The 16,391-nt window shown below is 33.6% G+C and overlaps 1 protein-coding gene across 1 annotated transcript in view; it reads left to right on the top strand.

The window, feature by feature from the left end:
* The window catches only part of Sesn (Sestrin), a 273,577-nt gene that overhangs the window by 21,174 nt on the left and 236,012 nt on the right, over nt 1-16,391 (top strand). The window lies entirely within an intron of this gene.

Here is a 16,391-nt window from a genome sequence, read left to right as displayed (position 1 = left end):
TTTGGGTCTGAGAAAGCTCTGTGCAAAGTGGGTGTCGCGCGAGCTCACTTTTGACCAAAAACAACGACGAGTTGATGATTCGGAGCAGTGTTTGAAGATGAAACACTTTTATTTGGCAAAATCAGTTTATTTCTTCAACATAATTCCCTTCAAGGGTGATACACTGATAGCAAGGACCCTCCAACTTTTCGATACCATTTTTGTAGTACGATTTATTCCAAGGATAGAATGGATAAAAAAAACATAAATAGTAACGAAGTTGTTAAATCACATGATTTATAGAACTAATTCTATTGAAACCATTGGCACTGTTGACATCAAATGTTGCCCACACTAATATCATACACTCTTTAATATGTCACAAAAAAATAAGAACACAAAAAATATATTTTCGATTTGCATAAATAATTTTCGAAAAAATTCAGCTGTTTGACTGAATTTACTTGAATCAAACTGAGTTTAAAACACATGTATTACTTCGAGGTATGTAGTGTTTTTTTTTCTATTTTGTTTTTGGTTGAATTTCTCGTATGCGTCAGCGCGTGAAGGCTTATTACAAAATATTCCAATTTTGAATACATAATAGTTTATGCTCGAAATATATATCTACAAACAATCTCGAACAAACGCACAAATACTTTTATTTTTAACGTTGAAATTTTGTTTAAATTCCGCGTGGTATTAGTCACCTAATAAATAGTTATGGTTATTTTTATACCCTTATTCATTTTTAATTGGCATAATGGTGACGCGGGTAAATCGTTAGAATGTTGCGGTTTCGGATCCCGCTCTGGATGTGAGTGTTTCAATATTATCTTTCCATACCTTAAAATCTTCGGCGAGTCAAACTTCAATGTTCTAGCGCAGCTGATATTAGTGTTGCATCGATAGGATATATTTCAGAAATCGATATAACCGTAATAATGGTTCCATATAATCAAATAAACACTGTCATGATGGTAAATATAATATTCTGTTGATGTAAGAGCTTAATGATGTCTCAAAATGCATGTAAAAGATTTCAATACTATTTTGATGCCATAATGTACATATTTTTTAGTATACCAACATATTTTTTATATAAATTTAACGTACAAAATAGCGTAAATCGTTAGAATGTTGCGGTTTCGGATCCCGCTCTGGATGTGAGTGTTTCAATATTATCTTTCCATACCTTAAAATCTTCGGCGAGTCAAACTTCAATGTTTCTTGTTCACTTTTAAGGTTGTAGAATGACTATATGATCAATGTGCTGCGATTTTGATGATGTATACTCTCATAAAGGACATCGACTCATATTTAGTTGAACTTTTACATTTTCGGCCTTAATGATATCTAAAATATAATTAATTCAATTTGCAAAAATGACATAAAAATTGAATAGAACTGCTAGAAACGTTGTTTTGACAACATTCACAAATGATCGAAATATGAACGGTAAAAATAATAAAAATAATATGATAATAGGTATAATATGATAGTAAATATAATATAACAATACTAAATATCATATATAAACAATCAAAAGCTACTAGAGCTCGTACCAGTGACAGGGCGGATATAAAAATGGCTATCGTGGTTCATCGGATTCTATCGCTTGATATTTTGCGAATAAGATGTGCGTAAACTGCCGAAATTTAATGAATGCCGGCAGGGTCCATCTTAGTATAGACACTACTGTCACTGATGTGGTTTTAACTTTATTCTTTCGGGGAATTTGTAAAGAATAATTAATAAAATAGTAATGTTAAATTTTACTCTAATTGTATTCAATATGGAAAAGGTCATTTTAATGCATTGAAAATGTCTAAATTTGTACCGAGTAAATCGCATTTACAAGAAGTTCTACTGTTTTACTTCAATTTTTTTTTATTATTTAATTGATACATTGTTACTAGTCGTTTCCATTTAACCTACAATTTGTCTTTTTGTTAACTTAAATCTAGGTTATAACTAGGTGACCCATTGGCCCTAACTCAGTCTCTGGTGAAATAATGTTTATACATGTCACTGCTGAATTTTTTAAAATATGCACTTCACTATACAACACTACACAAGATCAGATGGTTTGTTTCTTTTGAGTCTGTGTCCTGTTCTGGTGGTATCTGAAAGTTACAATATTTCAATATTTTCATGAGAATGGAGTCTTTCCTTGGACTTTCATAGACCCCTTGCAATTCTCTTGATTTTTTGACCGACTGTGGGTATCTGAAGGTCTCGATGTAGGTAATCAGTCCTATAGTATTTGGGTGCAACCACAGTACCTCTCAGGACTTTGTTCTGAAAAATTTGTATTTCATTTATGTTACTCTTTGCAGAACATCCCCATAATTGAACTCCGTATGTCCATATATGTATCAATAATTGCTTATATAATAGCAATTTATTATGTACTGATTATTTTCTTCCAATTAGCTGGTACATTTTCCTATATTTCAATTCCAGCTCTTTTCTTTTCTTCTTTATATGTTCCTTCCAGGGAAGTTTTGCATCGAGATTCATTCCATTTAGAGAAATATTTAGCGTTGTTGCTATATGGAATGATAGTGTTATTTAATGTTATTGGTCTGTTTATAGTTGAACAGCACATGTACAAATTTACTTTCATTAATTCTTATTTTCCAAGCTTGTGTCCAATTATTTATATTGTCACTTCCCTGTTGAAATTTTCGTCGGGTTTCTTCACTATTGTCTCCGACAGCTATAACCGCAGTATCATCAGCAAATGTAACCATCGTGATATTTTCCATTTGTGGTATATCACAAGTGTAAAGTAGATAAAGCATTGGTCTCAGTACACTTCCTTGTGGTACACCTGCTTTAGCTTCTTTTATTGTAGAGTAAGCTTTTTCTTGTTTGACTCTAGGCATTATGGTTGTAATGTATGATTTTAATAGTTCGGTGTGTTGTTTTGGTAGCATTTTCTGTAGTTTATGAACAAGGCCTTCATGCCAAATCTTATCGAAGGCTTGTGCTACATCTAAGAATATAGCTGAGCATACTTTTTGACTTTCGTAGGCTTTTTCAATAACATATGTTATTCTTTGGACTTGGTCAATTGTTGAGTGCTTGTTAATAAACCCAAACTGGTGTGTTGGTATTAGGTTTTTCTCTCTATGATCGGTTTTATTCTTTTCAACAGGAGTTTTTCAAAAACTTTAGATATTACTGGCGGCAGTGATATAGGTTTACAGGATTTTATTTCGTTTGGTGACTTCCCAGGTTTGGTGATTATAATGACCCCATTATAATTTCCGCCATCTTCCAAATGTCTGGGACATATTTTAATCTAAATGCTGTATTGATCAAGTTGGTGAGTTTTATAATTCCCTTTATTGGTAGTTTTTGCAGTAATTCTCCTGTTATTAAATCGTAGCCTGATGATTTCCTGGGGTTAATATCAGTTTTAATAACTTTGGTTAACTCTTTCATCGTGACTATTTCAATCATCGAATTTTCAGCTTCTATGTGCGACAAATTATATACAATATTTTTCTTGACAACATGACAATGTTCTCCCACGTGTTGCAAAATCGTTACCATATTCTCCAGACCTTGCTCCTTCTAATTACTACTTGTTTTGTCGTATGAGTCCTGACCTGTCTGAGCAGCGCTTCCTTTCTTATGAAAGTACCAAAATGGGGTCGATTCATAGACATCCCCAAGAAATACATCGTTCATTCGAGGTGGAATCGATAAATTGTCTGAAAGATTTAGGAAAATAGCGGCTATCGATGGACAGTACTTCCATTAAGGCTTCGAGTTAGAAAAAAATCCTTTAAAACTAACTTATAGGCCTAATATTTTAATTAGACTTCCGTTAGATTTCCGCAAACTCGTTGAATAATCTGGTAGGTCTTTCAGTATCCTAAAATGCGTCCTATGCGTCAGGGAACCTATCGAAAACCCAATATTTTACTAATTTTAAAAATGGTTTAACGTTTAAGGAAAATCCGTTCAATGACGGCAACATTGCTCAATATCTCCCCCTCCTCCCTCGACCGTTTCAATCTCGAATCAGTTCAGAAGTGTCAAAGTCACGGCCAGATCAGATCCCTATCTAAATTAATTTATCCAAAGGTGTGTCCGTCGGTGTCACGCCGCGTCAAGGGGACCTATTTCGGGCCGGTGCGGAGGCATCTCTGCCTGCTGACCGCTTACGTAACCTCGCGATCGGGTAGGCGTGCGCCCTTGACTCGACGACGACGATTTTTTCGCGCTGTCGAGTTGTTTACCCGCGCCTCCGAATCCGATTTCGTTTTATTTTTTCCCCCCGACCGATCGGGAAACAGACGAGCGTCGTGCAGCCCGGGGGGGAGTGGGGAGGGTAACCTTCGGCGGCGGACCCGCGCCGCATCTAACAACGATCGGTTTTAATTAAATGCAACTGTCGCAACGCGAAAAACAAAGAGCGGGACTGTGTGCACGCACGTAGGCCACCACCTGCATAGAAACAATGAAATTGCAAACGAGCAAACGGCGACCCTGAAAAAAGGAATCGAGAGGGAAAAAATGGACGGAGGTGAAAAGAACGGTGGATTGATAGAGCCGCCGCGAATGGCTCTGTTCGGCTCCCTAGATCAACAGTAATATTGTTAGCTAATATATGCCCATAGAGTAATAGAGAGACAACTCAATAGGAGGCTCTGAGGAAAATTTTTGCTTTGCCCAAAATCCAAATGGGGTTTGGGTTTAGTCGGCCATATAAGTAATTTAATTGGTCAATTTAAATCCCCATTATAGGCACCTGGAAAACATGCCGCTGTGAAGACATTTGATTGTCTTTTTGATAAAGTTTGGTAGGTGACTGCCCTGACGTCACACTTTATTGATCAATAAAATTTAAAAGTCAGCTTGGTGGCACAGTGGTAAAAGTAAAGGTAATTGGTAAAGTTCACCTACTATTTCGATAGCCGCGGGTTCGAATCCTGCTGGGGCATGGTCGTAAATTTATGTTTGTGCTTGTTTAAAATTTGTGATTATCCTAGGCAAGAGTATAAAATCTGACAAGGAAGATGATCTCAGTCACGCCAGTAACCAGGCTGGGTAAGACCGGATGTCTTCTGGGATGATTTCTAAAGTTGGTCACTCGCCAGTCGGTAGGCTTAATGCTGAGGACCGTGGTTCGGAGCCCACGTTAAACTGTAGGTCCAGTCTAGATAAACCCCTAGTTGGTAAAAGGTGACTTTAAAATGTATTAAAAAAATAAAATAAAATTTAAATAAAAAACAATTTAATTTCTGAAATAAATGTATTAAATAAAATCAATGAATGAAATAAATATAATCTGTAAAATTGTCAATTATGTATTAAATATAAATATAGTATAAAAATAAATATGTCTATAAAATATAAATATTATCATAATTAAGAACTTTGGAACACATCAAAATCAAGGCTGCTTTCATAGACATATCTCATGCTTTTGACAAAGTATGGCATACGGGCTTGCAGGTTAAACTAAAGAAACTTCTCCCTCATCCGGACTATCAGCTACTAAAATCGTATCTCAGTGACAGACATTTTATTGTAAATCAAGGCGATGAACATACCGAATTAAATCCCATATATTCAGGAGTTCCGCAAGGTAGTGTACTGGGTCCAGTACTATATCTTCTGTATACGGCTAATCTGCCCACCACAAAAATAACTACTCTGGCGACATATGCAGACGATACAGCAATCTTAGCATCCCATGAAAATCCAGTCACAGCATCAATAAACCTACAAACCCACCTGGAGCAAATACCATTATGGTTGAAGACATGGCGTATTAAAGCTAATGAATCAAAATCCACGCATATAACGTTTACCCTGCGTAGAAGAACATGTCCACCAGTGAATATCAATCATCGTCAACTCCCCCAAGCAGAGCATGTTAAATATCTTGGTATGCATTTAGATCGACGCCTAACCTGGAAGAAGCACATACTCTCTAAACGGAAACAACTGGGACTAAAATTATATCAAATGTATTGGCTCATTGGGCGCAAATCCAAGTTATCATTAGATAACAAGGTATTGCTGTATGAGTCTATACTCAAGCCCATTTGGACATATGGAATTCAACTATGGGGTACCGCTAGCAATAAAATAAGGTGTTGCGTGGCATTGTTGATGCTCCGTACTATATTTCAAATAAAGTGATACAACACGATATTCCTCTAGAACCTATAACGAGTGTAATTCAACGTGTTTCTGTGAAGTACTTCGAAAGAGTGTCAGTGCATCCCAATGTACTCGCTAATCAGCTAAATATGCGACGGGATAGTGAAGTGCGTAGACTAAAACGTTTAACACCACCTGATCTGATTACTGGACATATGTAGACTTTAGAATAAGCTTTAGAATAAGACTAATTAATTAAGATAATATTTTATACAGAAGATTGCGTAATGAAGTGATTTTCTACATGCCATGTATATATAATAGAGACATAAGAAATACTTATTGCCAATAGGGCAGATTGTGGACTCACGAAGAGTAATAAAAAAAAATTAAAATTATCTCTTCTGTTTTTTTTGCCTTTTTCATATTTGTTCTCTTATACTGAAAACAAATTTTGAATCTTTCTCTGTTAAAATTCTGTTTACCTGTTTTATTCCAAAGTATATGGTGCACATTATTTTTAACATTCTACTGGAAGATTATTAAATAGTGTACAATTTTAAAACGGTTTTAAATTTACTTTTTTTTAAATGTTTGACAAAAAATATGTTATATTATCAACGTGGCAATATCTTGAGATAAAATAAATAACATAGCTCATAGAATTACTGACACTGTTACTCTAAAATTAAGATATATTTATGAAGTCATTTTAGCTTCCCTATAAAATTCATTTTCTGTATTATTAATTTTTTAAATGCAATCAAAAATCATATACTACATCTTGCTCTTATCCCTGTAGTTTGTATGCTAATTTGGATTAAAAATGACACCTTCACGATTTTTCAGAAAAACATATTCCTATAATATCTTCAATATCGTTTCATTAATTCGTCATCAAAGTTTGAGTTTATTAGTTGCATAACTTATAAAATTAAATAATCATATAAAGAACAATCTATAAAATATTGTTTCAAAAATGTTGACAAAAATGATAACTTGAAAAATCATCTATGACAACCACTCTTGATATTTTTAACGACACTCGACACCGAGACAATGGCCCTCGACTTAAGTTTCGGATCGTCCCCTGTACGAGGGCCACTCGAGGCGAAGACGGGCGGAACGCGCGAACGGGAAAAGCGCCGGGAAAACAAAAGCGACAGCGTTTTCACGGATCATTTTCCGCGTCTTTCGATGTCAAGGATTCCTATTTTGATGAATACGCCGCAAGGTTCAACGTCCGCCGGTCGGCATCACAGCTGATGCACCGGCGAAGCGTATTCCTGGTCGCATACCGTCGAGCGCTACATGTTCCCTTTTAGTTGCGGACGGTGATTATTTATTCTGCAATATTTCAATTGTCGAGTTTGTTTTATATTTTTTCTTGTTTACTGTTTTATCGAATGATTTGCTTGAAGAAATGGTATTATCAGCATCATATTTTGATTTTATTATTTCCAAAATATGTTAAATTATCGTCCATTACCTTTGATTTCTATATATATTACTTGTTCTATTTTTATTTATTAAATTTGGATGCTTCTGGCTTTCTCATTAGCTTTTTTTCATTGTCAGTTCCCTATTGTCTTCACTCGTTAGTCAATTTTTCTACTTTATATGTAGTTCTGGTTTGTTATATTTGACATTTCTTTATTATTCTTCCGCTGTGTCTTAGCTCTATTTAGGTTTTGAACGTGTTTTTGTTTGTGTTTATGCATAGAGCCGATAAGCGCTATTTGTCAATCGTATAGTATTCGTTCTTTTATAAATTCCATTAATAATTAAGTAGCCTTCTGTAAATCTTCAGTTTTTGTTCCCTTTGTGATCTCGCTTTCTTTTCTTGTTGGTCCGTACATATTTTTCCTATGTTGATTCAATTCCTACAATCAACGCAATTCCTTTATTATTTTTTCATCTTCACCTATTGTACCTCCTTTTTCCTTATACGTATCTATTTCTAATTTTCATCAAATTACATGTTTTTTGTCTTGTGATGGTTTTAAAACTAAAAAATTAAGATTTTCTTTACTGTTCTTTAACCTCTATCCTTATTCCTCTCTGCCTCTTGTATCATTCGTTTTACTCTTGTTCTCTCGTTTCATTTTACCTTTCTTCTTTTGTTTTCCGTTTGTATTCCTTCCGACCACCAGGGTGATTGATTTGGTCTATTTCGTGGGTCCAATAATGAGTTCTTGGAATATTTGTTGATCAGTTGTTTGTCCTCGGTATTGCTCCATCTCTCTGTTAAATTACTGGGCTAATATTTCCGCATATTCTCTGATTATAACTTCATGTTTCATGTTCATGTAAGGTCTTATTTTGGAACTGTGTATCTTTTTTTGTTGAGTGTTTTTGTTATTTAGAGATAGTATATAATTGCCTACCAGTAAATAACATATGATTCATTGTTCATTTCTGCTTCTTAAGTCCCTTGTATTATTACTTACATGGCATGTAGAAGATTACTTCAGTAGTAATGATTCTAAAGTGTACTACATATCTATATTAGTCAGTTAATTAAAATGGTTGGTAATAAACGATTTAGTCTAGGTACTTCATGGTTATCACTAACACTCAACTGATTGGTAAGTTTATTGTAATGCACTGACACTTTTTAGAAATACTTATCACTGATACGTTGAATTACACTCCGTATGGGTTCTAGATGGATATCAAGCTCTATCACATCATTAGAGACGTAATATGTAATTTGGAATGACGTAGTTAATATGCCAGATTTGTTAAAACTACCCTATAGTTGGATTTCGTGAGTCTAAATGGGCCTAATTATTAATTTATACAGCAATATTTTATGAAAGGTTAACTTTCATTTACGTGTGATAAGCCAATTAACATTAACATTTGGTTTAGTTTAAGTCCAAGTTGGTTTCTTTAGTTAGACATCAGTCTAGATGCACGGCAAGATATTTTGCATCCCCCATCATCATGTCATCCGCGTATTTTTCCAGTAATTTTAGCATTTGTGTTTAAATTACCAGTCCATATATTTGTACTTTAATTCCATGACTATTACGAAACACAAATTGATATTCTGTAATATAATAGTTCTGTTTTCAGTTAATGTATTAAGCCTCTTGATATATGGTTTCTCACAATATTTTGAGATTACCGCTGATGAACCTATAAGCCGGTAGGAGGTGACAATTAGGATAACAAAGATTTGTACTCCTAGTAAAATAAACGTAACATGATTTTTGTATGAATAAAAACTGAGTTTACTGAATGATACGTACGGCAATGTCAACAAAATAAATGTAACAGTTGTTACGAACTGCTAAAACTGGAACCAAACTTAACTAACATTATTTTCGACTTCGTATCGCCATATTGCCAGAAAGATGGGAAAACTTGTAGAGATTTTTTAAAAATTGTTATTTAATTAATACATTGTTACTAGTCGTTTCCGTCTAACCTACAATCTGTCTTTATGCTAACTTAAATCTAGGTATATAACTAGGAGGACCCATCGGCCCTAACTCAGTCTCTGGTGAAATAATGTTTATACATGTCACTGCTGAATTTTTTAATATATGCACCTCACTACACAACACTACACAAGATTACATGCTTTGATTCTTTTGAATCTGTGTCCTACTCTGGTTGTATCCAAAAGTTGCAATACCTCAATATTCTCATGAGAGTGGAGTCTTTCCTCATTCCTTGATTTCTTCACTGACTGTGGGTATCTGAAGGTCTCGATGTAGGTAATCAGTCTTATAGTATTTGGGTGCACCCACAATACCTCTCAGGACTATGTTCTGAAAAATTTGTATTTTATTAATGTTACTCTTTGCAGAACATCCCCATATTTGAACTCTGTATGTCCATATAGGTTTCAATATTTGCTTATATAATAGCAATTTATTATGTAGTGATAATAGTGATTTCCTTCCAATTAGCCAGTACATTTTCCTATATTTCAATTCCAGTTCTTTTCTTTTCTTCTTTATATGTTCCTTCCAGCGAAGTTTTGCATCGAGATTTATTCCGAGATATTTAGCGTTGTTGCTACATGGAATGATAGTGTTATTTAATGTTATTGGTGCTTGTACGGTCTGTTTATAGGTGAACTGCACATATACAGATTTACTTTCATCAATTCTTATACTCCAAGCTTGTGTCCAATTATTCATATTGTCATTTGCCTGTTGTAATTTTCGTGAGGCTTCTTCACTATTGTCTCCGACAGCTATAATCGCAGTATCATCAGCAAATGTAGCCATCGTAATATTTTCCAGTTGTGCTATATCACAAGTGTAAAGTACTTGTAGAGATGATGGAAAATATTTTTATTAATATAGATTGTACCAATTTGTCCCGAGAGAAAACCTGATCAAAATAACACCTTATAATATGTTACAAGTATGCAACTTTCAATATCATAACATCGATTATTTTGAGTATGCCTAATACTAATATTACTAACATAAGTGACATCACATGAAAGTAACAGTTGTTGGAGAAAAGATACATACAATGAAGAGCCTAGGTAAAATAGTAAAAATTCAACTCGGTCAAAAGTAGAACACTTTCGAAACGAAATTATTACAAGGACAACGAACCGAACGAGCCTCTTCAAAACCCGAACCGAAATAGCCTAGTAGACTTATTTTTTAGCTATATCTAATCCCGTGAAACGAAACAGGACCTGCAAACAAACGATAAACATCCCTTCTAATCGGTATTTTGTTTTTCGGACGTCTTAAATACACTTGGAACTGCGCCAATACAGAAAGAAAATGCGTTCAAGTATCAATGGTATTATTATAGATGAACAAAACGATGTTTTTCGTTCTAGCGATTCCATTCTCGTCTTGTTCAAATAAACACGTCTCTATTGAAATCGTTTGATTTTTTTTAAAGTGTTATATTTTTATAGGGCTACTGAAACTGCAACTATAAATAAACTATAAGTTCAGCGTCTGATTATTTATGAAAAACATTTTGAATTAAATAAACGCCACAGCTGGTTTGGCAGTAGTTTTCTCTGTCTTAATCCGATTTTGTATATATCTCAGAAATAGTTAATTGATTTTTTTTAATACGTGAAATGAAAACTTAGAGTTCATTTTTAAAAACAATATCATGGAGGAGTGCCATATTTTGCATAATTTGAGTTTATATGAACAAGTTGATGGTAGAAGCTTTTGCAGATGATGCAGGCCAAAAACCTACAAAAAATCTTAAACAGATGAAATATGATACTAAGAGAATATGGAAAGACAATACTGTGTGACAGTTTTTTTTGTTTTATAACGTTATTTATAAGTTCTGATAAATTAAAGGACTACAAATAAATAAAGACACTATGAAAATTTTAAAACACATTTATTTATTTATATTATTAATTTTATAAAAAATAGTAATATATATTTACAAATAGACAATGAATCAAAATAGCTTAGGTTTAACTGGTCAATAGAAAGGATGAGCCTTATATTCTGAAAATGACGAAATATTAACTTTTCCTCTTGTGAACAGTAGAATCCTCTTTCGTTACAAACCAGCAGTAGTCTGCTAACATTTTAACATTCCATCTTTCTTGACAACGCTATTCTATCGGTTTTACATCCTGGTGAAAACGTTCACCTTGTTCGTCACTCACTATTCCAAGATTAACCAACCCCCCTGTTATCGAAATGGAAGAAATGTATTTTTAAAGACAATCTGCACCCTGTTGTTTTAAATTTTTGTAACAAGTCATTCATTAAAATCTCAGCATTTTCAACTTTAAGAATGTGTAAATATTAATTACTTTCGTTAGAGATAACACTTTCGCTGCAAGATTTTCATCGTATTCATTCTTTTCTTATTTGTGGGCCAACAAAAATGCCTTCTTTTAATTTAGCATCACTTAATTTAGAGAAACCAGTTTTCCAATACTTTACCAGACAATATTTTTCATTAAACCAAGTTTTATATATAAGGGTGGAAGAATCACATTTTCAAATTTCTTTTTGGTCAATCTTACCTTATTCAAACACATGTAGTCACACTGAAATATCATACATTCGAAGGATACCTTCATAGACTATACGGTAGTTAAAAATAATAATAAATAATAAAAACAGGCGTTAAAAATTAAACTTCACATTTAATTTGTAATATATATATATATATATATATATATATATATATATATATATATATATATATATATATATATATATATATATATGTATATATATATATATATAATTTGTAATAATAATAAATATTTTATTCGGAATTGTCGTAGTATATCATCGCTAGTAACTATACGCTACAGAAAACTCTTCTTTTTGGCCTGATTACTAATGAAACCACGATATTGGGAGTGTTCGAAATGGTATTTTCCGTCAGTTTGTATAGTGGTTATTTTCACTTCTTTTGGATCTTTCCCGTAGAATATAACATCTTGAAACTGTTGATACGTCAACTGCTAATGTGTTTAAAAGATCGTTGAGTATTTGAGCAGGACTTTCGCCCAATAGGTCTTGAAATTCAGTGTCTTTGAATTTGTTTGGTCCTCCTCTGTTTTTTGACGCTGACATCGAAATTATTACTTTGAAATCATTGAAAGCAAAACCGACAATTGGATTTTGACGCAGTAACATCGCCATAAGTTTCTAAAATTATTTCTAAACAGGTCAACTGAAAGTCCCCGACCTGACACATAGATGGCTCTGCTAGAATTAAATCTGTAGGAATGTCCGTCTGGTCTGTCGGTCGAAATGTGTAGTTGTCGATGCGACTCACTACTATTTTTGGAAGAAATTTGTACGAGGACTAAAAACAGTGATTGAAGAAATACTTGTTTATTGCGATATTAAACGATACATGTGGTCGATGGGAGAAATGACAGGATATTAGGTTAAGGTGAAGGAAGTACGGTATCGCTGTGGAAGTGGTAGTGTTACAAGGAGGTAGAGAAAATAAAAGAGAGCGAGACGTCGTCGTGGAGGAGTTTTATAGCCAGGAACCGCATGGTACCAATCCACCGGCGTTGCCAGCCTTTGAACTTGTAGGTGAATGCGTGGTGGCCTAAAGAGTCGTAGCGGTTGTTACAAATCTATATGTTTTTTAGTTAGCCCGAACCCTCAAAAGATGCGTGTATAAATTTGACAGCTGTCGGATCATTAGTTTGTGAATTATAGCATTTTGAGTGAAGCAACTTTTGTTATTGTGAAACAAATGGATAAAAAGGTATTTCGCGTGTTGATAAAATATTGCTTATTGAAGGGAAAAAATACAGTTGAAGCAAAAACTTGGCTTGATGCCTAGTTTACGGACACTGTCCCAGGAAAATCAACCATCAAGGATTGGTATGCTAAGTTTAGACGTGGTGAAACGATTATCGAAGACGGTGAACGCAGTGAACGCTTAAAAGAGGTTGTTACCGACGAAAACATTAAAAAATCCACAAAATGATATTGAAAGATGATCGAGCGTAATAAACCCGAGTTTTTGCGTCGATATGTGATATGGATCTATATGGATGGAACATGGCTCCATAATTTCACTCCGAAATCCAGTCGACAGTCATCCGAGTGGATTGCACACGATGAACCAGCTCCAAAATGTGGAAAAAAGCAACAGTCGGCTGGCAAGGTTATGGCGTCTGTATTTTGGGATGCGCATGGAATAATTGTCATTTACTGCCTTGAAAAAGGAAGGACCATCAACAGCGACTGTTACATAGCGTAATTGGACCGTTTGATAGACGAAATCACCGAAAAACGGCCGCATTTGAAGAAAAAGAAAGGGCTGCTTCATCAAGACAATGCGCTGTGTCACAAGTCAGTGAAAACGATGGCAAAAATCCATGAATTGGGCTTCGAATTGCTTCCTCATTCCTGGTTCTCAGATCTCAGATCTCAAAAGAATGCTCGCTGGAAAGAAATTTTCGTCAAATGAAGAGGTGATCGCCGAAACTGAGGCCTATTTTGAAACAAAAGACAAATCGTACTGCGGAAATGGTATCGAAAAGTTGTAGGGTCGCTATAATCAGTGTATCACCCTTGCATGTTGAATGAAAAAAACTAATTTTGTCAAAAAAATGTTTTTTACTATGGTAGGCCGGGGATTTTTCAATTGACCTGTTGTAGCTACATATAAAACAAAGGTATATGTACAAAATAATTTTGGTGACATAGCTCAATAGTTCCTTATAGGCGTAAATCTATAGACGCAAAGGAAAAAATACTGTTAACATAAGTTTTTAATATTGTATGATAACATTTGCTTGTATATTTTCTTTTGATTGAACAATAAGAGTATACTGTTCGCTAGAAATGCCCTATAAAAGACTCAACATTTGATATGTTTCAGTTAAACAACAATAATGTTTCAAAGAGCTATGTTATCATTATCAGGTGACATTAAATATTAGATGGTAAAGTAATTCTCTCTGAAGGATATTAAAAGTACATATTACACCTGATATTTATACAAAAAATATGTTTTTTACATGATTTTAAATACTTTTAAAATCGTTAATGATCATTTCGCTTTTATGAAGACTTAACATTTAATCAGTTCAGTTTATTATTAAATATATTTGTTATTTTTACGATTTTGTTTGATTTGGAAGCGCATCCTCAATGTCCAGTCCAATGTTGACTGATTTATGTATGCTTATTTGCGCATCTAAATCAAATATTTAAATAAATCAACACACTTCGCCATATTGTACGCTTCCTGATGTATAATGAACCGAAAACTACGCAGAAATATTCAAGTCCCAACAATATTAGGTACCATTAACAGAAAACTCCTACACTTATATGGTGCTGAATAAATCTATATAAATAAGAATGAATCGCCGAAATGTATATTAGCGCATAACTTCAGATTCGTTTCACCAAATTGAATCATTTGGTTTATATTGTATTGGGATAATTGGATAACGATATTTTTTTGTCGTGTTTGTTCTTATAAGGACAAGATTTGGAAAAAAATATATAAAAGCTTATGGAATAGTTTTTTACATATAATTCTTATAATCTGATACGGAAGATAGTTGACAAAACATTGACATATTAATATATTTTTAAATTGGTTTAAATCAAAACGGTGACGAGCAAGTGCAACTAAATTATTATATTCCAGCAAGAGCAAAAAAAGAAAGAGATTTACAAGTGCAGTTAAGAATAATCAATTAAAATAAAACAATGTAATACAACATTCAACAACAATTATTATTGATATCTGGAAATGTGCTGTGGTGGCGGTTCTTATTAATGAGTCGTAACCCGAACCTTTGAATTATCTCCTAATCCATCAGAATCAGGATTCGTACATATAATGCATACTTACAAATGACTGCTCTCGGAACAAAAGAGGTATATACTTTAAATTCCAATTTTGGAATCCAGGAATAATAAGGGTTTTGTTCATATTTTATATCTAGATTCCATAATCAATTGCAGCTAGTTTCAAATACATTTTCTGCAGTTGGAGTAGTTGCTAATGTAAACAAACACCTTTCAATATATTTTTAAACTGCCACCAAAGATTTTGAAAGATGTTGATTTGAGAAATCGACGGAAAATGGCTTGATGTGTAACCTCTAATGAAAGGGGTAGCTCTTGTTGAGTTTAGTAACAATCTTCGTCCAGCACTACCTCCAGTTCCATGTCTTATTCGTCTTCCACACACTAATTTAAATCTCCGAAACCATTTGGATTCTCCGAGCTTCAGCGGCAGTTTTCTTTTAAATTAAAAACAAAAAGTAACAGTTCCTGCAAATAATGTTTGTTGTTATATACCATTCTGTGTCTAGTTTGCAAATATAATGAAGAATTGTGAATAAATATTTTATATACTCAATATTATATACTCAATAATTTGTACCCATAATAATATTTATCATTTTCGTTAAAAAGAAAAACTATCTACTCGATCTATTATACATCATAAAAAAATTTAACTAATATTTTTTCTTTGTTTTACTATTTTTTCTTCATCCAAAATTAATAAGCATTGACTAGCGAAGTAAAAAAAAAAATTTAATTTATTTTTTCGAAGCCTTGTACATAGCGCTGACTTAGTGACCTATTATAAGCTTATCCCAGGATAATTCTTTTTCAAGTAAATACATGTTATCTTGATTGGTTGCAGTCATACCCCTTATAGAAATTTGATAAAGTCTTTAATTGTTTTCCTTCAAACTTATTTTTGCAAATACTTGTTAGTAATAATTATTTGATGCAGTAGCTTTTTCTAGGTAGGATAAACTATCGATGATGTTTTATACTCTTTGTTCTTTATGCAAGTGT

This window comes from Rhynchophorus ferrugineus, unplaced genomic scaffold (assembly GCF_030347505.1).
Source record: "Rhynchophorus ferrugineus isolate W39M unplaced genomic scaffold, kcgeb_rfMv2 rfM10, whole genome shotgun sequence".
In the NCBI taxonomy this organism is placed as follows: Eukaryota; Metazoa; Arthropoda; class Insecta; order Coleoptera; family Curculionidae; genus Rhynchophorus; species Rhynchophorus ferrugineus.
Note: the sequence above shows the minus strand (reverse complement) of the source record. Positions and strands in the feature narration are given on the sequence as shown.